This window comes from Capsicum annuum, chromosome 6, assembly GCF_002878395.1.
Source record: "Capsicum annuum cultivar UCD-10X-F1 chromosome 6, UCD10Xv1.1, whole genome shotgun sequence".
Taxonomy (NCBI): domain Eukaryota; kingdom Viridiplantae; phylum Streptophyta; class Magnoliopsida; order Solanales; family Solanaceae; genus Capsicum; species Capsicum annuum.
The window spans coordinates 214,390,200-214,411,136 of record NC_061116.1 but is presented as its reverse complement, the minus strand read 5'-3'; the positions used below and the strand labels follow the sequence as shown (position 1 = coordinate 214,411,136).

Below are 20,937 nucleotides of genomic sequence, written 5' to 3'. Positions count from 1 at the left end.
TCTGTCTAGTAATCATGCACCTAATTCATAAGATAAATGTAATGGGGAAGAATCGCAATAATTATGAAACATTGTCATAAATATGAAACGAAACGATAAGGGGGAAATAAAGTTCCCCCAACATCAATCAACCTCTAAACAACTGTCTGCAAAAATATCTAACAATGACAGAGTCAAGTAATTGTATATAAACTGGGACAAGGCCCCTAGTAGACCCCCAAAACTAATTATAAGATAAAAAGACTGCAGAACATAAGACCTTCCGAAACATAGAAGGCTCACCACTTGTCTCTGCAACTCGATCTACTGATTTTCTTGACTCCTAGATAGGGCCTTTGAACCTGAGAGGTTGGAAAGGGGAGGGGGTCGGTACAAAAGTACTGGCACACACAGATATCAAAACAAAACATAATATTTTTACAAAATATCGTTGAGAGCCATTATAAAGCAATTTCATATCAAATCATTTGAAAACACATGGGCATAATGCAATAGTTTCTCAACAACAATGAAATTCAACTGAGCTAGGTGGACTACCCTACATAATTTACACCAACTACACCATCGAGATTACAGTATAAGTGAGGAAGAGACACTGAAGATCACATAGCATGGTGTCTCGACCCAATGGTAGTGCCCAAGATAACTTAGCCTGGGCTCCAACCTGTTGTCCAAATTTGGGAATGAAATAAAGTCAAGTACACAATATCACATAGCCTGGTACCAATATTCCATGTCAGCAAACATGTTTTCAAGCGATGAGCCCTTACATCTCAAATGCCTTCTTCATGCATACATCTTTCTCATGTAAAATCAATGCATTCAAATTTCTTCTGATTCAATAACATATCATGTTTTGTAGGGTATCGTCATACCCAAGTTGCAAGTCCTCAATATCACTTCCACATATGCATAACCATGTAAAAACCAAGGTGCTTCATCATTTACAAGTAGTGAACAATATTTATTTCAAATTCATACTATTTTTTGTTGATCACAATATGATATGGGGTATCAAGACATCATCATGGGAATTTGAAAGCAATTTATCATTGATATTTATCAAACTTCCATGGGAAATCTCAAATCACATATGCATGGTTTCACCCATTGAAGTATATAGGCAAATAATTCCCATGACATAACGTAAATAACATAGAAATCATATTAAAAGAAAGATATTAGCATTTGATTGAAAACCCCCATTTAAAAGCAGTCATGCTCATAAAAACTACACTCATGAGATTTTTGGATAACCCCACGTAACTCTATTTCCAGGATAATAGATTTTTCTTGAAGCTTGCGGATTGGTGATTCCAAATATGTAATTGTCTTTGAAAACCTACGGTCAAATCTTGAACTATTTGGGTTTTTATTTTGAAAGCCTAAGGAGAATCTTTGAGCACTTTTGATGAATGAATATGTATTTTGGTGTCCTTGGAACTAAATTTCGTGTTTTAGGGCTAAGTAAGGGTGGAAAAGGACCATTTTGTCCCCAACACGGAGTGTTTAAGTCACTACAATTCTTTATATAGGCGCCGCCCATCCCATTGCCTATGTTCACATAGGCAGCACCTAGGCTATCTCCTATATTTACATAGGCACCGCCTAGGCTATTGCCTATGCTTTCTAGTGGCCATGGGCGATTGGTTAGGCGACGCTTATCACTTTGAAAGGCCATAACTTCTTGCTCGGGTGTCGGATTTTATCCAAATTGGTATCGTTGGAAAGCTAAATCGAATACCTATCATTTGACACATAGTTGGCTTGCTAATTCGATATATACAGAGAGTTATGGTCGATGGAAGCTGACACACTTTACAACATCCACTAAAACTTAATCAATTGAAATAGTTTCAACTCGTCCTTGAGTTGAAGGACCTATATGGTATAAATTCAAGCTTGAGTGGATTCACATACTAAGCAATAATTAACATGCCATATTGGCATAGGATTTTATGTCTTTGGTATTAACAACGCATTAAAATCATGGTCTATATTGTAGCCCAAATTGTGGGGCGTTACATTATCCCCCCTTTAGGATCATTCGTCCCCGAATGATGATGTGGGACACAGACAGACACGATTTCAAGCATAATAAAGGAATAGGACAGATAAGATAGGAATAGTACCTTCTGTCTCCTCCTCCATCAAAATAAATAAATTGGAATATCTAATTCTCATGTCACCTTCTGACTCCCAAGTTGTTTTTTCGACTTTTTGATTCCTCCACAGTACCTTTATTGAGGCTATCTCTTTTCTCCTCAGCTTTCGAACTTGGCGATCTAAAATTTCAACGGGCTCTTCTTTGTAAGACAAGGAGTTTGTCACTTTGATACCTTCTACTGGCAATACCATAGAATGATCTCTAACTCTAACTCATATGCAGTTGTACGAATCTTTTTCGAAATCTGATATGGCTCTACATAACAAGGGTCAATTTACCCCTTTTTCCAAACTGCATAACTCCTTTCATAGGAGAAACCTTGAGAAACACCCAATCACTAATTTCAAACTCTAATTCTCTTCTCCGAACATCGGCATAGGGCTTTTGACGACTCTGAGTAGTCTTGAGTCATTCTCTAATGATCTTCACTTTCTCCATCGCTTGATGAACAAGATAAGGCCCATAAAACTGAGTCTCCCCCACTTCATACCATCCTATCGGAGACCTACATCTCCTCCCATACAAAGTCTCAAAAGGAGCCATTTTGATGCTGGCATGGTAACTATTATTATAAGCAAATTCAATCTGTGGCAGGTGATCTACCCAACTACCTTTGAAATCAATGACGCATGCCCTCAACATATCTTCGAGGGTCTGAATGGTATGCTCGGCTTGCCTATCCGTCTGAGGGTAGAGAGCTGTGCTCAAATTCACTTGTGTACCTAAAACTTTCTGAAAGGATCTACCAATCAAATATAATGGACACTGGTGCCCCATGCAATCGAACTATCTCCTCAATGTAAATCTTAGCATAAACCTCTCCCGAATAGTTAGTCCTCATAAGCAAAAAGTGGGTTGACTTGGTCAACCGATCTACAATCACCCATATAGAATCATACTGTTTTCGGGATCTCGGAAGTCCTGTAATGAAGTCCATGTGTATCATCTCCCACTTGCATAAAGATAGGGCTATCTCTTGGGAAGTACCACCTGGCCTTATGTGTTCTACCTTCAATTGTTGACAGTTCAAACACTTGGACACAAAATCAGCTATATCATATTTCATGTTATTCCACCAATACAGGGTTTTCAGATCATGGTACATCTTAGTAAAGCCTAAGTGAATGACATACCTCGAAGTGTGTACCTCATTAAGGATTCTTTCCTATAGCCCATCAACATTCGGAATGCACAACCTACCCTGAAATCTCAGTATACCATTGCCACCAATTTCAAACGACATAACCTTTTGTTGATCCACATATTTCTTGATTTACATCAAGATGGGATCTTTAACCTGCTTCTCCTTAACTTCAACACAAAGAGATGACTTAGCTAACTCATGAATAACCACCCCTCCATCTTCAGAATCTAAGAGTTGTAATGCTATATTTGCAAGGCAGTGAATATCCTTCACCATCTCTTCCTTTCCTTCTTCTGCATGAGAAAGGCTGCCCATAGAGAACCTACTGAGGGCGTCGGCTACAATATTTTCCTTGCCTGGATGGTAATGCAGACTCATATCATAGTCTTTCAAAAGCTCCATCCAACGCCTCTGTCTTAGGTTTAATTCTTTCTGTGAGAAAACATACTGTAAACTCTTATGGTCAATATAAATATCGACATGCACTCCATAGAGATAGTGCCTCTAGATTCTAAGTACAAACACCACGGCTTCTAACTCCAAGTCATGAGTGGGGTAATTGCGTTCCTGCAACTTTAACTGCCTAGATGCATAATCTATGACCTCACCAAACTACATCAATACACAACCAAGTCCCACACGGGACGCATCACAATAAACCATAAAATCATATACACCCTCGGGAAGGGTCAAAACAGGAGTAGTAGTCAGCTTGTCCTTCAATTTATCAAAACTATTTTCATACAAGTCAGACCATACAAACTTCATTTTTTCTGAGTCAGTTTAGTAAGTGGAGTAGGTATGGATGAAAAACTCTCTACGAACCTTCTGTAATACCTTGCCAAACCCAAGAAGCTCTGAATATCAGTTAGAGTCGTGGGTCTGGGCCATTTTCTCACTGCTTTAACTTTCTGGGGATCCATTCTTATCCCGTCACTGGACACAATATGCCCCAGGAAGGCAATAGCATCTAACCAGAATTCACACTTAGAAAATTTGGCATACAGTTGATGATCCTTCAGGGTCTGAAGGATAATTTAGAGGTGATTGGCATGATCCTCTTTACTCTTAGAGTAGATCAGAATATCATCAATAATTACAATGACAAACAAGTCAAGAAATTGACAGAAAACTCTATTCATAAGATCCATGAAGGCTGTTGGGGCGTTAGTCAACCCAAAGGACATGACTAGAAATCGTACTGACCATATTGAGTTCGGAAGGCTGTCTTGGGTATGTCTGACTCCCTAACTTTCAACTGATGGTAACCTGAATGAAGGTCTATTTTTGAAAAACACTTGGCACCCCAAAGCTGGTCAAAAAGGTCGTTAATCCTAGGAAGAGGATTTTTATTTTTAATCGTGACATTATTCAATTGACGGTAGTCTATGCACATCCAAAGGGACCCATCCTTCTTTCGCACGAGGAGCACAAGTGCACCCCATAAGGAAATAGTAGGACGAATAAGATCTTTGTCTAGAAAGTCTACAAGCTGTTCCTTTAACTCCTTTAGTTCAGCGAGAGCCATTCTATATGGCGGAATAGAAATATGACGAGTGTCTAGCAATACATCAATACCAAAATCTATCTCCCTATCGAGGGTATCCCTGGGAGATCTTCAGGAAAGACTTCTGGGAATTCATTCACTACAGAAACTGACTGCAGAGGAAGGTTTTCAACTTTTAAATCTTTTACTCGGATTAGATGATACATACAACCTTTGGAGATAAGTTTCCGAGCTCTAAGATAAGAGATAAAGTGACCTCTAGGTTCCACAGAACTCCCTGCCCATACAATTGGTGTCACATTTGGGAAAGAAAAAGTGACCTTTCGGGTTCTGCAATCATGGGTGGCATAACACAAATAGAGCCAATCCATCCCAAGGATGGCATCAAAATCTATTATATCCAGTTCTATAAGGTTGCCATAGTTTCCCTACTATGAATAGACATGACACAATTTCTATATACCCTTCTAGCAACAATAGAATCACCTACAGGAGTAGAAAAAGAGAAGGGTTCTACAATAACTTTGGGCTCAAACCCGAAACTGATAGCCACATAAGGGGTCACATAAGATAAACTAGACCCGAGATCAAGCAATACATAAACATCATGAGAAAAGATTTGTAACATACTGGTGACAATATCTGGTGAAGCTTCCGCCTCCTGGAGGTTAGACAAAGAATATAACCGACTGCGACCACTTCCGGCAGCTGAAGGGGCACCCTTAGGAAAAGGAGCTGTGGAGGCAACTTAGGACTTAGCCCTACCCCCCTCCCCCCCGCCCGTATTTACTCCAGTAGAAGGATAATCTCTCTAAAGGTGACCCACTTTGCCTCAAGTATAGCAGTTTCTCCCCTTAAACCAGAACTTCCCTGGATGATTCCTTCCACAAACCTCACACCGCGGATAAGTACGATGCTGCTGGGCCACACTATCCTGAGACAGTGTACCTAGAGCTTTGGACCCATGAAGAGTCTGAAAACTCTGAGTTTGTCTGTCTGTTGGTGGTCTGGGTGCTGGGGCGCTGGCTGCTAATTGTGCATTATTCCAAAACTTCTTATTCTTCAACCACTTATTACCCCAGTTACAACTCTGGGACTGACTCTGTTACTAGTCCGTAGATCTAGCTCTCTTAGCCTGTCTGTCTTTCTCTCTAGATTAAACAATCTTTTTCTTCTTCTCTTCCACCTGCTGTATATAGATGGTCAATCGAGCAAAGTCTAACTCCTTATTCAACATAGCCTACTGGCACTCAAGTACCAGGTTATCAGCAGGGCCAGATGCAAATTTCCTCATCCAGGCTCTCATTTTACTAGTCAACTCTAGTGCATATTAGGCTAGTTTATTAAACTTCAAAGTGTACTCCTGGACAATCATACTCCCCTGCTTCAGATTCATAAAATCTTAAGCTTTGGTCTCCCTCAACTCCAAAGGAAAGAATCGATCAAGGAAAGCTTCCAAAAATTCGCCCTAAACTATGGACTCAGCACTTTTACCTTTTTCATCTTTCCAGTGGGCATACCACTGATTTTTAACATCATTAAGCTGATAGGTTGCTAGCTCCACCCCTTCAACCTTATCCACATGCATCACCTTAAATATCTTTTCCATCTCATCCACAAACACCTGTGGATCTTCCTCCACCTTTGTGCCAGTGAATTTAGGTGGGTTCATCTTCATTAAAAGTCCGACTCTTGTAGCCTCAAACGTAACAAATGCAGACCCAACATCTTCCGATCATTGAGCCTGGTTAGCTACTAACTGTGTCAACGTATGAATAGACCGTCTAAATTCTGCATTTGAAATATTTCCCTAAGCAGTTGGGGAATGGTTGGCATTAGTTCGTGAGCCCAAGGCAGACTGGTTGGGACTGGAGGGACTCCTAGAGTAGGGATAAATTTTAGAGTGTGAGCCCTATTATGGGTCCGCATCCCATAGGTGGGACGGACCTCATCTACCTGAGCATTCTAATCAATGATACATTGTGGAGGTATAACTGTGTTTTTGAAACACAAGTGATCATTGATTATGGGAGAGTTCAGATTTTGAAGCACGAACTAAATCACAAAGAAGGGAAATATTTCCTAAACGCCTAGTAGCCCCCTGCTTATGTGTAGCGTGCTACACACCCATAAATAAGACTCTACCTGATGCGATTTCACAGACACCCTGGGACTATGAATCGTGCTTTGATACCATATTTGTCATGACCCGAAGCAGGGCCTGGCCATGACGAGCGTTGCGAACCATGAAGGCTCGAAACACCCCTATTTGTTTGGTAATTATGCAACTAATTCGTAAGATCAAAGTAATTTGGAAGAAAAGAAATAATTTGGAAATGTGGTCATAAAGATGAAAAGAAACAATAACGGGGAAATAAAGTTCCCCCAACATCAATCAACCTCTAAAAACCTGTCTGCGAAAATATCTAACAATGACTGAGTCAAGTAACTGTATATAAACTGGGACAAGGCCCCCAGTAGACCCCCAAAAGTAATTATAAGATAAAAAGGCTCTAGGACATAAGACCTTCCGAAACATAGAAGGCTCACCTCCTATCTCTGCAACTCTGTCTGAATGATCTACTGATTCTCTTGACCCCTAGACTGGGCCTCTGAACTTGAGAGGTTGGAAAGAGGAGGGGGTCAGAACAAAAGTACTAGCACGCAGAGATATAAAAACAAAACATAATATTTTTACAAAATATATTTGAGAGCCATTATAAATCAATTTTGTATCAAATCATTTGAAAACACATGGGCATAATGCAATAGTTTTTCAATAACAATGAAATGCAACTAAGCTAGGTGGAATACCCTACATAATTTACACCAACTATCTAACCTCGGTTTCCACCGAGATTAGAGTATAAGTGAGGGAGAGACAGACAAGATCACAAAGCATGGTGTCTCGACCCAATGGTAGTGCCCAAGATCACTTAGGTCGGGCTCATACCTATAGTCCCAATTTGGGAATGACATGAAGTCAAGTACACAAAATCACTTAGCCTGGTACTAATATTTCGTGTCGGCAAACACATTTTCCAGCGATGAGCCCTTATATATATATATATATGATGAATTGTGCTTGAATCATTAAATGGATAAGGGCTTAGGTATAAAAGAATAAGTTGAACCCCGAGGTAGCATGTTGTTAGATAAGGTGTGATGTGATTGTCACGTGTACCTATATTTCATTCTCGAATCTTAGGGTATGGTGAAGTATGGGGAGTTATTGTATAGCACTATTTAGAGTTGAATTGAGGAAATATGGGTGAGCAATATGTGTCTTTGGTATAGTTTTACAAATTTTGTTAAGTTGCTTGTTACGTAATTGGAGGTGTAATGCTAAGTATTCTAAGGAATTAAAGATGAAGTGTTGTGTGTCTAGAAGTGTGGATGTGTATTCACATGATAACTTTAGCAATAAATAGATGACTTTAGGTTTTTTAGGATGTTTGGATTAGTGTATCTGAAGGGAATGACCTAGAGTGAATTTAGTGTCCTTGTATAAAAAAAAATTATGGAGGGGATTCGTGTTCATGTGTATATTGGTACCCCTTTGTGATAAGGTATGTGGATATGTATGCTTAAGTGAGTATGGGTTGTAGGGTGATGTCTATAGAGGCAAGCAAAAGTTAAAGAGTAGTATTTATAAAAAACAAGACCTTCAAAGTATAGTTTATTCGGGATAGTTTAATGGTTATGGGTATGGTGGTATATCTCTTATGTTGAGAGTTATGGATATATATTTGATAAGAGGTTATGTCCACAAGTCTAGTATTATAACTTTGATCTAAGGGGGATATGATGAGTTAAAGTTGTCCTCAAATTTTCTTGTTGTGTCAGGTTTCAAGTAAGAACCATGATGAAGCAATTCCTATTCAAGCAAACTACTCCTACTTCAATATAATGGGTCACTTTACTAATGCCTTATGTTATGTATCCAAGTCCTACCTATTTCTAAGGTTTGAGCATTCTGTGTAACTCATGACATGTCCTGACTTCCAAACTAGAAGAAATAAATGTCCCTCGGTGATCCAGTTTTCTAAGTATCCAAGCTCTATGTGATGTTGCTCATGAACAATAAATTTATGTCCCAAATCATGACTGGTTCTAAGAAGCTATATTTTTGTATGTGAATGATTTATTTTATGTCAGGATTAGACAACATGATAAAGATGTGTGAACTCATGACTATATCAGCTTTGAAGATGAGAAACGATAGCTTCGAGTAGAAGTCCTTGCCTAAATCTTCGACTTCATGAATTCTACACTCATGTTATAAGATTAGTGATGTAAGCTCTCATGTTTCTCACCGTGGTTGTCTTAAGAACTCATGCTATGTTGAGTTTATGCCAGAACGACTCTCCACTTGTGATCCAGACACTTCATATATGAAACACTCTGTGATTGTATCATATCTTCAACTCATGTCCTACCTTGAGTAGTGCAATAAGTATATGTTATAGCCGAATAGTGTTACTCTCTTTCATGATGCTCGTGCTAGGGTCCCTTAATGACCCTCCATGTATTAGTATGATGGTGGTTGTCGAAGCGTAGTAGTGTGTTAGGTATGGGAGTAGATTTTGTTGAAGGTGAAAAATTTGATGTGATTCTCGGGCTGAGGTTATGGGTGAAAGGGAAAAGAAGGAGATGAACTTTTGTTGTGCGAAGTAGCTAAAAAGGAGAAATGTGATGAAAATAGTTGTGAGAGTGATTGAAATTGTTTGTCTTAGTGGGGAGAGATCCATGTAATGGGTGTAGTAATGATTAGGCTTGAATGTTGTGGTTGCTGAAAACATGAACCTATGTGCTATGTGGTTGGTACTCTCTAAAATAAATCTTGAGTGTGTTTGACGGTAGTGATAAGATGAAGAAATATTCTTAAAGGGATGTAAATTACAGGTCCCGTAGCTTAAGTTAGCACCTTTTTACTCTGAGTTAGGCTTCAACATAGCTGTATGACACGAGAAAGACAAGAGAAGGCTCAAAAACTACTTAAAACAGTCCACAAATCAACTAGAACCCAAGGACCTCTTTGAGAGCAACTTTCGGCTAACAATAACAACACAAGGATTACAAGATACAAGGTGTATTTTAACACCAAAATAGAAACAATGACATACAATTAAACAAGTCACGGATTCAACCCAAACACAAGGGAAATTGCATAGAAAATAAAGATAGATAGTCACACCAAGATTATGACAAGATTAAGAACCAAGTGTATTTCAACACTAACCCCTAATGAATGTAACAATCACAACCACACTCTTACGGTGACCACCAAGGGAATGAACTCACCTCAAGATCTATCGTTTCCAAGCAAAGATCAATATTGGATTTTCCAAGCCCTGTGCTAAGAATAGCTTTTCCAATCCCTACAACTAAGGGTGTTACACTCTCAAAAGAAATAAAATATGTCTTTCAATTAATCATTCAAAATCTCTCAAGAAATGAGCTAAAATGACCTATTTATAGTGTATTACAAAAGAAGACAAAAAGACCACTTTGCCTTTAATGATAGGTGCGGCCATGGTGTGTAAATACACCATGTGTAATGTCCAAAATGCCATTAATTAAGGTATAAAACCATGAGTCCTCCATCTTAAATGCTCCAAGCAATCTTCCACACACGAGATTGCTTTAAGTTATGCTCAAAACGGGTCCTCCATGCATGTTTTGGTATTCTCGAGGTGACCAAGTCTTGAGCCTCTATATGTTGGCCTCCAAAGATGTCATCAAAAGATAAGATGGTCATTTGTCCCATATCATCCCCCCTTCTTGAAAAGGATTCAACCTCGAATCCAAACCTTGCAAAACCGAAGAGAGGAGAAACAAATACAAAATCCTCATGAAATGAGGGTTAGGGTTAACATAAAAAGTCATCTCAACACGCCAAGGTTGCACATATTTGCAATATAACCAAGAATCCTTTGAAAGGAATATTAAAAACTCAATAAAAGATGTACAAAGGATTTGGTTATAGGATATATCAAGAGTGACACTTTGCTTATCATGTAGACCAAGCAACAAGATTGGTGCATCAATATCACCATTTCTAAATTTGGCACCGGGGTTAAATGGGAAAAGTGGCCATAGACACGGGTCTCGATAACACTTCCCTTTCCCGTGGTCTACACCGAAACTAAATGACATACTCTCTACAATAACATATATATCATCCCAAAAAAATAGAGAGTAGAGAAAGGCATCACTCAAATCGACGTCTACTAAGGTGCTCTCATGGGTTTACTCACTACTAGTTTCCCAATAATCACCACGAGTACTCTTAACAATGAAATCACACAAAGTAGAAGAAGAAGTAGCTTCCGCAACTACACATTCCTTACCCTTAAGAGTACTCTCATCTTCCAAGAAGAGATTTCCCTCTTTAAGAGGAATGTTGTCACACCATTGTGGGTTAGTATATAGGCTATAGCTTCTAAGGCAAGATATACCATGATTTTCACCACTAGGTTCGTTAGGAGTGTTTAAATCATTTCAAATAAGACATTATACCTAAAAAGAGAGTGATCTACCTCATGGACAGATTTGGAACAAGCAAGTTCCTCACTCTCTAAAGGATCAATATCAAGTTTCAAGGATGTTTCAAACACAATATTACCCAAGAAGAGCTCTCGGGTCCATTCTCACTTTGTTGACTAACATTTTCAAATACTTCACTCACTTGAGTCCTATTAAGCACAACACACATACTCAAGTGGAGGATAGTTTTCACAAACAAGTTGATCAACACCCATTACACAAGATGATGCACTTCCATTCAACATATAGGCTTCAACACTAGGTGGACATAAATTGATCTCACATGAGGAGTAAATTTCGTCATCAATAGGATCAACTAGTGTATCCATACTCAAAATATGTACATCATCAACAAGAGGCAAGGAATCATTAGACTGATAAATAAGTAAGCTAATATTCACACTCAATGGATTACTAGCCATACAATTATCATTCACATGCATTAAAGTGTAAGAGTTAGCTATTTTACCTTGAAGATCTTGAGAAGACTCTTTCTTTCCGTGAGGTGAAGGTCCTCCATAAGCTTGGGCAGCAACTTCCTTTTGACATTGGTCGCCTTTGCTTGCCATTTTGGTACCTACAGAAATGTCCATAGAAATAGAAGGACAACAAAAGTTAGCACGGTTTGGTGGTAATCTCCTCACTTCGCTCAACACAATCTCTCCTTTTTCCACTCTTGGATTACCACCTTTCACTCCCTTACTCCTCTCAATATTTTGTCTCTCATAATAATTCGAATTGGAGTAGGTAGGAACTTTTTTTTGTGGTCAGGGCAGAATGTACGTCTCAAGGAAATTTCCCCATTGGTCTCGTACAATGTTAGGCCAATTTTGCATATTTGGAAATTATGTTGTGCAAACCAATCGGCGCCCAAGCTCACATGACCATAGCTTATGGGAAAAACATCATACCACACCTCCTCATGGTAATTAAATTGGGAGAAGACAACTTTTAGCCTCTCGGTAACCTTAAACCTGTCCAAGAAGTATGGAACAAGTAAAGGCTCGCAAAATAACCCAATAACCCCAAGTAATCAACCATGGATGGAACAATGTAGTTTCTATAGTACCTATCATTTAACACAATGAGGCAGCCCGGTATCCCACAAATGGTCACCTTTCCGGAGTGTACACTCCTTCTCGGATCAACATTGTAAAGAACATGAGTACCCCTCAGTTTTGAAGATGCATACCCTCTTCTTCTCATTGTGACCTAGTCTTGATCCTTTATATATTGTCCTCTAAAGATGTCATCAAAAGATAAGATGGCCATTTGTCCCGTATCACTGTACTAAGAAGTAGGACTCAAATTCTTGTGGCGAGATGTGTGATTAGGGAGTCGTAAGTTGGCGAGTGTGAAGTATGCTATTTAATGTTGGAGTATAGACAAGTGGTGTCACTAAGTTTAAGTTTTTTCGTTGTATCTTGTAATATGGAAATACTAATATCCTTATGCCCTGCAAGAATCTTATCTTATGTCTTGTACCAATCTTATTTATGCCAAGATCATGTCGATGTCAAGTTTCGTTATCTCAAGTTTTGTGATTACCCATTTCCTTAAGGGTTATAATGAAGATCGTGTGATGACTTTGCATATTTATGTTGAGGAAAAATATTTATATCAATATTACGTTCTTTAGTTTACACTTTTAGAGATTCAAGAAGTCCCTACTCATCATTCGGGGAGGAATGATCCCAAGGGGGAGATAATGTAATACCCCGTACTTTCGGGATAGAATTTAGACCATCGTTCATACACGTATAGACCCAAACTAAATTATTCCTTGTTTTTATATGTGTGGTGATCACTTCTATAGTGTGGGAAAACCTTTGAATATGAATTGAGGTCACAACAATCCCCTAACTCTAAGACGAGTTGAAAACAATTCTATTTTTGAGTTTTAGTGTACACTTCAACTTGGATCAACTTTCGTCAACCAAAGCTTCTTTTAGACAATGAATTAGAGGGCCTACTACATATCAAATGAAAGGTCTCCAAAGTAGCTTTCCTCTAATTTTTCCTAAATCCGATACTCCAGAAAAAAGTTATGACTTTGCAAAGTGTAGTGTTCCATCCGATCTGCCTTGAACTGTGTTGCATCTGCTTCAGTAGATTGGCCGCAGATCAGGAGTAGACTAAACTGTTCAGCAGGTTGGGAGCTGATTGGCCGCAGATCAGGAGCAGACTATACTGGTTTGATCTGTGTTGCATCTGCTTCAGCCGATTGGGAGCAGATTGGCCACAGATCAGGGTCAAATTCCATCGACCATAAATTTTTGTATATAGCAAATTAGAAGGATTGTTATATATCAAATGAAAGGTCTTTGAGTCTTCTTTCCAACACCATTGGTTTCGCATTAATCCAATATCGGAGTAAGAAGTTATGCCCATTTTACTAAGAGGTGTCAGTTGAGGCTGAAACAAGCAAAAAGTGCGTTTTTAACGAGGTATTTTGGTAGTTTCCCTTCCTAGAAACCTCCCCAACTAAATTATATCATACCCTAAGAATCATAATTCATATTTTATTAGTTTTCAGCATCTCAATCCTCTCCACTCTCAAGAACAAGATGGAGACTAGGGTTCCTTCAAGATCAAGAATCAAACTCATAAGTCCAAGATTTCCAAAAAAACAAATCAAGATCCGTATTCTACTCTTTAATCTAAGTAATCTAAGGTACGTGGGGTTTTCCTAAAACTACTTAGGCATAAGAAAATTATTCAACAACTTTTAACATTTTGAAATCATGAATTCTTGAATAGGTTTTGGAATTTACACTAAAATTTTGCATTATGAATTCTTTAATGATATTAGTGTTTTGGTCTTGAGGCCTTTTCCCCAAATTGATTTGGAATCTTATATATATATATATATATATATATATATATGTATATATGTATATATATATTTATGTGTTTGAAGAGTTTGAATGATGAATTGAGAGCACGAACTATTAGAAATCCCTCTCTTGTTTACAAGCATCTTTTCTGTAAGATTTGATTTATTCAAAATGTATTGTTGGGATCATAATATAAATGCCTTGATTTCGCTTATGACTTGATTATGGATTTAAGTCAAAGACAGGGTGTTTAACTTGGTGTTAAAGGTTAAAGATGTTTACTAAGAAGATTGCATGTTTTATCACAAATTTCATGACCACCACATATTTGATATAATGCTGAAAAAAGTAATTTTTGCATAACTTGATAAATATTTTGACGTTTGAATCTTCTTGCTTGAAGTATGGTGGTCAAAACTTTATATTTTGAAAGAAGAGACTGTGATATTAATTTTATGGCTCAGAAAACATGACTTGCAAGTCTTGGTATGACAATACGAAATTCAGATACAGATTTTTGCTTAGAATTTCAGAATTTGATTTAAAAAGAATGCATGTGTAGAACAGAATAAAAATGGACTTAACAGATGTTAGGTGGTTACTTGAAGAAGGCATAATCAATAAAATTCATTGCCTAAAATTGTGTTTTGCCAATACGGGTATATTTTTATTGTACACTGGCGACGACCCTGTGGCGTAGTAGATTCAGATACTCTAACTCTTTCGGCAAACTTGGGTTAAGGGATTGGCCGCCGAGTTAAGGAAGGAACCCATATAGCCGGTGGGGTAGCAGATATGTAGGGTATACCACCTAGCTCAGAAGTAATACAAAGTATAGAGTTGCATTGACAAGATTGTTTTAAGAACTTTTGAGATAGCCCATGAGATTTTAAACTATGCATGTATTATATTTTTATGACTTGCTCTCACCTATGTTATATAAAAAATTACATTATTTTGGATGCTCTACGTACCAGTACATCTATATTGACCCCCTATATTTCAAAATTCTGAGACGCAGTCCCAGCGTTCTAGTAAGTAGTAGGTTGACTTGTCAAAAGTTTGCAGCTGGTGAGCCTCTCTTACTTCGGAAGGTCTGGATTATAACTTGCTATTTTTATTATATTTTGATTCATGGTTCGATTGGGGGCCTTGTCTAAGTTTTCAGACAGAGGTTATTTTCAGTCAGTAGAGATTTCGCAGACTAGAGTTATATGTCGTTGATCTTTACGAACTCATTTCAGTATTGAGTAGTTTAAAATAAAAGTTTACCATGATTCTTTTATAATACTTTTTCTGTATTTTTTTCTTATTGTATATGATGGTGTTCCTGATTGCCAGATAGAAAGGGGCGCTCGGGCCTTCATGGTTTGGGATGCTCATCGCGGCCAGGGCCTCGGCTTGGGTCATGACATTTTCTTTTCATTTTTTTTAAGAAATTGATTGTGTCTTACTATGGGGAACTCTATTGAATATACAGTTAGTTGTAAGAATAGCCTCCCCCACACGCTTTGCGGTAAATCTGGACTTATAAGTAAGACATTAATCATTTCCTTCAAAGTTTGATTATTCCTTTCTGCAATTCTGTTAGATTGAGGTGAATACGGGGCCATAGTTTGATGGACAATTCCATTCTCTACACATATTTTGACGAAGGAAGATTTAAATTCTCCGCTCCTATCATTTCATATAGTTTTGATCTTTTTCTCCAACTGATTTTCAACTTCAGTTTTGTATTGCCTAAATGCATGTATTGCTTCATCCTTACTATTTAGCAAGTAAGCATAACAATATCTAGTGCAATTGTCAATAAAAGTTATGAAATACATTTTTCCATCTCGTGATAGTGTTGACTTCATATCACAAATGTCAATGTGTATTAAATCTAAGGGTTTTAAATTCCTTTCAACAGACTTATACGGATGCTTAGCATACTTTGATTCCGCACATGTATGACACTTTGATTTATTGCTCTCAAAGTTTGATAAAATTGCAAAGTTAATCAATTTTTATAATCTTTTACAATTAACATGTCCTAATCGTTCATGTCACCAATCGTAAGACTGAAGCAAGTAAGAAGAAATTGAACTTTTATTTATTTCAATATTCATTACCTTCATTTTGAATAGGCCCTCATTGAGGTAGCCTTTTTCTACATACACTTCTCTTTTACTAAGTACAGTTTTTTCGAAAGCAAATACACATTTGAATTCATTTTTTTCTAGAAGTGAAATAAAAATCAAGATCTTTCCTAACTCCGAAACATACAAGACATTGTTGAGTGTCAGCACTTTGCCTGAAGTCATTTTGAAGCACACTTTTTCTATTCGTTCTACTTTTGCAGTAGCAGAGTTTTCCATGAATATATTTTCTTCTCCTTGAGTTGGAGCGAACATAAAAAATAACTCCTTGTTAGCACAAACATGGTGGGTGGCACCGGAATCCATCCACCATTCGCAGGATTTTTCCATCAAGTTACATTCAAAAAGCATAGCACATAGAACATCCGCTTCTTTCTTGGAATAAACCAGTTTTTCTTGGTCCTTTTTTTCCCTTTCTTTGGGGCATGACAATCTGTAGACTTGCATCCAATTTTGCCACAATTGAAGCTCTTTTCCTTGAATTTCTTCTTGGGCTGATTGCTTTTATTTTAAGTTTTCTTTCGCTTTTTAGAGTAGTTTTGGTCATCTTCTACAATTTTTGCTCCATTCATTGCAGAATTTCCTCTTGACCTTCTTTTCACAGTCTTATTATCTTCTTCAATGTGTAGTCCTACAATCAGATCTTTGACTAACATCTCCTTATATTTGTGTTTCATATAGTTCTTGAAGTCCTTCCACATAGGTGGTAACTTCTCTCTTAACCTACAATAAAGTTCATGTGAATACTAAGAATATTTTTAAATTGTTCAACAAAGGTATTTGTAAAAATCATACCTTCCGCAAGGAGATCATGGTTGGTCACTTACAGTTCCTGCACTTGGGAAATAAAAGGCTTGTTTTCTATCATTTTATACTCCAGGAATCTTGTAATGAAGAATTTCTTTTATCCCGGCATCCTATGTCTTGTACTTTCGTTCTAGCACTCCCCATAACTCTTTTGTTGTCTTTGTTACACTATACACATTATAGAGATCATCTTGGAGACCACTCTAGATGTAGTTCCTGGAAAGGAAATCTGAGTGTTTCCAAGCATCCACAATCACAAATCGCTCTTGTTCAGAGGTTCCCTCGAGCACTTCCGAAGCTTCCTCAAATGTGAACCTTTGAAGACAAAGAGTGGTGAGGTAGAAGAACATTTTCTGCTGCCACCTCTTGAAGTCAATACCCGCAAACTTTTCGGGTTTCTCCGCTGGTGCCATTGTCGGCGAAGCATTCGTAAGACTTGTTGTGGCAATACTAGTTGCCCCCACAGTCGTTGAAGCATCATGCACTTGACTATAAGTCATCATTTTCCTGTCGCCACAAGACAGTACCTTTAGTATATCTAAATACTTATTAAAAAGTTGCACCAACTTTAAACACCTGTTGTTTCTAGTTTAACGATGAAGTTATTATGAATTTCAATAGTCAACCGAGTTATCTTTGACTTGTGATGAAAATTTCATGTTTTCAAATCACTAGTTAAGTTCAAACGGAGTAGAAATCTTAAAGCTTTAAACTTCAGAAAACAAGCAATACAGATTCTGAAAGATTATTCCTTAAGATTGTTATTTTCAATATTTTTGGGTACAAGAACCTGTATATATGAAACAACAATTTTAATACAAGTTCAAGTCTAAGAAAAGAACGCTTATGATGTTCCTTAACACCTTCAACACAAGATTATGAATAATCTATCCAAGAATTGTGTTATATTTCAGAAATGAGATGAAATAGAAATGTAAAGCCAAGTACCCCGACTTCACGGAGTGTCCTTAAGGAATAATTCCCTTCACTGTACCCGAGGCAATGGAATCTTCCTCCCAGAATAAAATGGCTTTCAATTCGAACAATAGTGGTACCTCAAATTATTGGATTTATCGAACTCACTCAATAGCTTAATGATCACAAAGTTTTTATATAGAAGAAGAGTGTTTTTGCTATCAAAAATCATGTCTATACCTGAGGAATATATCAGGTACTGATAGCCTTTAATGTGTCCTTTCAGAAAGGATGCATTGGTTCAGTAGAAAGACACCTTTTTCAGTATAGTCAGATCACCTGCGCCCAGTCTGTGCTGGAATTGCGGCAGTAGCTGACACTGTCCGAATTCCAGTGAGCAGGTGCAGCGCACCCGCACTTGAAGAAAAATAATTATATCAGATTTTTGGATTAAATTTTTCACTTGTAAAACAAGTTTCAAATAAAATTCGTCTAAAACGTTAGATCTCATCCATCAAATATAAATTCGAAGCCGAGCGAGCAACGATGATGGCACGAGGCATCAGCTTGTTCTTGCCTCACTATCCATGTGGAGTTGGTGTTCCTCTTTATAAACACTTACAAGTTCTCTTCTTCCACCAATGTGAGAGAATTAGTGAACTTTCCAATATAAGAGTACACTTTTCATTTTGGTTACTCTATTTTCCTTCACTAACTTTTCCTCCACTTCCATTCACACACACATTGAACCCAACACTAAGTCCTTCCTCTTCATCTCTTCACCATACAACAGGTTTGCATTACTATTTAATTCATATTTGGAATGGAGTAGCCACTGGAATCCAAACTGTACTTTCAAAAGTTCCTTTCATAATCCAATCCAATCATCACGCTTATACAAGAGATGCCCTAACTCTCTAAATGTACCACCTTAGTATAATAATTGGCTCCTACACAATTTTCCAAGTTTTCCAAGTGTAGAAAGAAAGTAATGCCCTAAAACTAGTGTCTTACTTTTTTTTTTTTTGAGAATTACATAAATATCATACAGAAACAAGAATCAAGATTGACTCGGATACAAACACAGAAGTAGTCACTTGGACCAGGATTAAAGCACCGGTCAACCTTTTCATACCACTGTATAGAATTTGTTAATGCTCTTATATACATTACTATTATTGAAGTAATTTATAAAAGTTTGCCTTGCATTTTAGCTTCAACGTAACAGTTGAGACCAACAAAATTATATGCAATATTTCCTCTTATGAAGCCACTATTTAAATTTAACTCCGTTAGTTCAATGGATTAATTTTTTTTTTTGGCAACAGAGAAATTATATCCCAACTATTTTTTATGCAAAATTAATTAATTCACTAATAAATAACATAAACAGAACTAGAACATGTCCAAAAAAAGGCATATAGTGAAAATATTTCTTACTTCTTAACTAGTAGTAGAATATAAGAAATAAGTAGTAGCAAACAGGAAATGTGTAAAAGATCAAAAAAGTCACGAGCAAAAAATGAATAAAAAATAAAGGAAACTAAGTAGAACTCCAGATATACAATGGTAATTGAATTATGCCATGTGGTGTTGTGGCCTACCTTAAGTAATACGGGAAGTTATCAAATGAAACTTCACTTTCATGTCCATCAATGATTGCAGCACTAATTTGTTCCTTAAATGCTGCAGATTTTGAGGACATCTCTGGTGTTGAAGCAGGCATTGATTCTCTAGTCCGCTGTCTTTCCTCCGACATCTGTTAATAAATACTTTCTTTAGTTATGTCATGGATCAGTCTGTGAGCTGATAGCAAGAAGGCCAAAAGAAGTAATTCAGCCAATGACTTTGTGTTGCCTCCCTCTACGCCAGAGTCCAGGTCTCCGCCAAGCGGGGGGATCTCGATAGTCAATCCAACATCAGCGCATTATTGCTGCGGATATTTGTAGCTGAATCTACTTCAAGGCTGTCAAGCTTGTTTTCATGAATAACAAGGGGAAGGAAGCGGCTCATTTCCTGGGAAGTTTTAACCACTAACCTGAGATGTCTCTTGAGACAGGGTAATAGAAGAATTAGCAACAACTGAAGCATCTCCCGCCTAGTTTTCGATACTCAATACTTGTCTGGTCGTCAAATCTAAAAGTGACTCAAAATTAACCTCATAGAAGAATAGCTGGAAAATCTATATAGCACAATGTCAAGGATATTTAATCATAAAGATGAAATGCTAAGAGAATCACAAAGCCATTAGGGTGGAGCAGATTCAAATGGAATCACAATAGCTGCTACAACATGTAGAGGATACGTAAGAGTGATTGCCCACTCAAATGGAAGTCAGTTATCCTATTTATAATCTATAGATGAAGTCAGCTATTTTGAGGATAAAAAATAAATATCATATTATGTTTTTTTTGGGTTATGATATTGCGCATTGATTAACTCAAAATCCGTCCTAAAAACGATAAGTGACTGTTTTAAGTTTGATTTTTAAGTTATTGGATATACTAGCTAAGAAAATATGTTCCAACAATTATTTTATTTTTCAGATTATGATTTTTTTTTAAACTACCTCGTAAATAATAAAGCAGTAAACTAACATCAATTAATTAGAGAATGAGGTTGACTTCAAGATTAAGGAGGCCTAGAATTATGATTTATCGGGTTGTTATATTCGTTCTGGTTATGCTAGCTGTAATCTAGCCGAATTAATCTTTATCTATCATGAATCTTTTCTTACTACAAATATCCTCGACCAAGTGTGGTAATTCTCTCGAATTTACACTAGCTAACCTATTAGTCTATTCATGCAATGATCTAGATCACTAATTAGATCGCGTCAAAGTTTTGTGATGTCTAACCTCCACTTTTAA

At 37.4% G+C, this 20,937-nt stretch overlaps 1 pseudogene; it reads right to left on the bottom strand.

Moving 5' to 3' along the window:
- LOC107873909 overlaps window positions 1-19,826 on the bottom strand; it is a 45,120-nt pseudogene extending 25,294 nt beyond the window's left edge.
- Window positions 19,827-20,937: the final 1,111 nt, after the last annotated feature.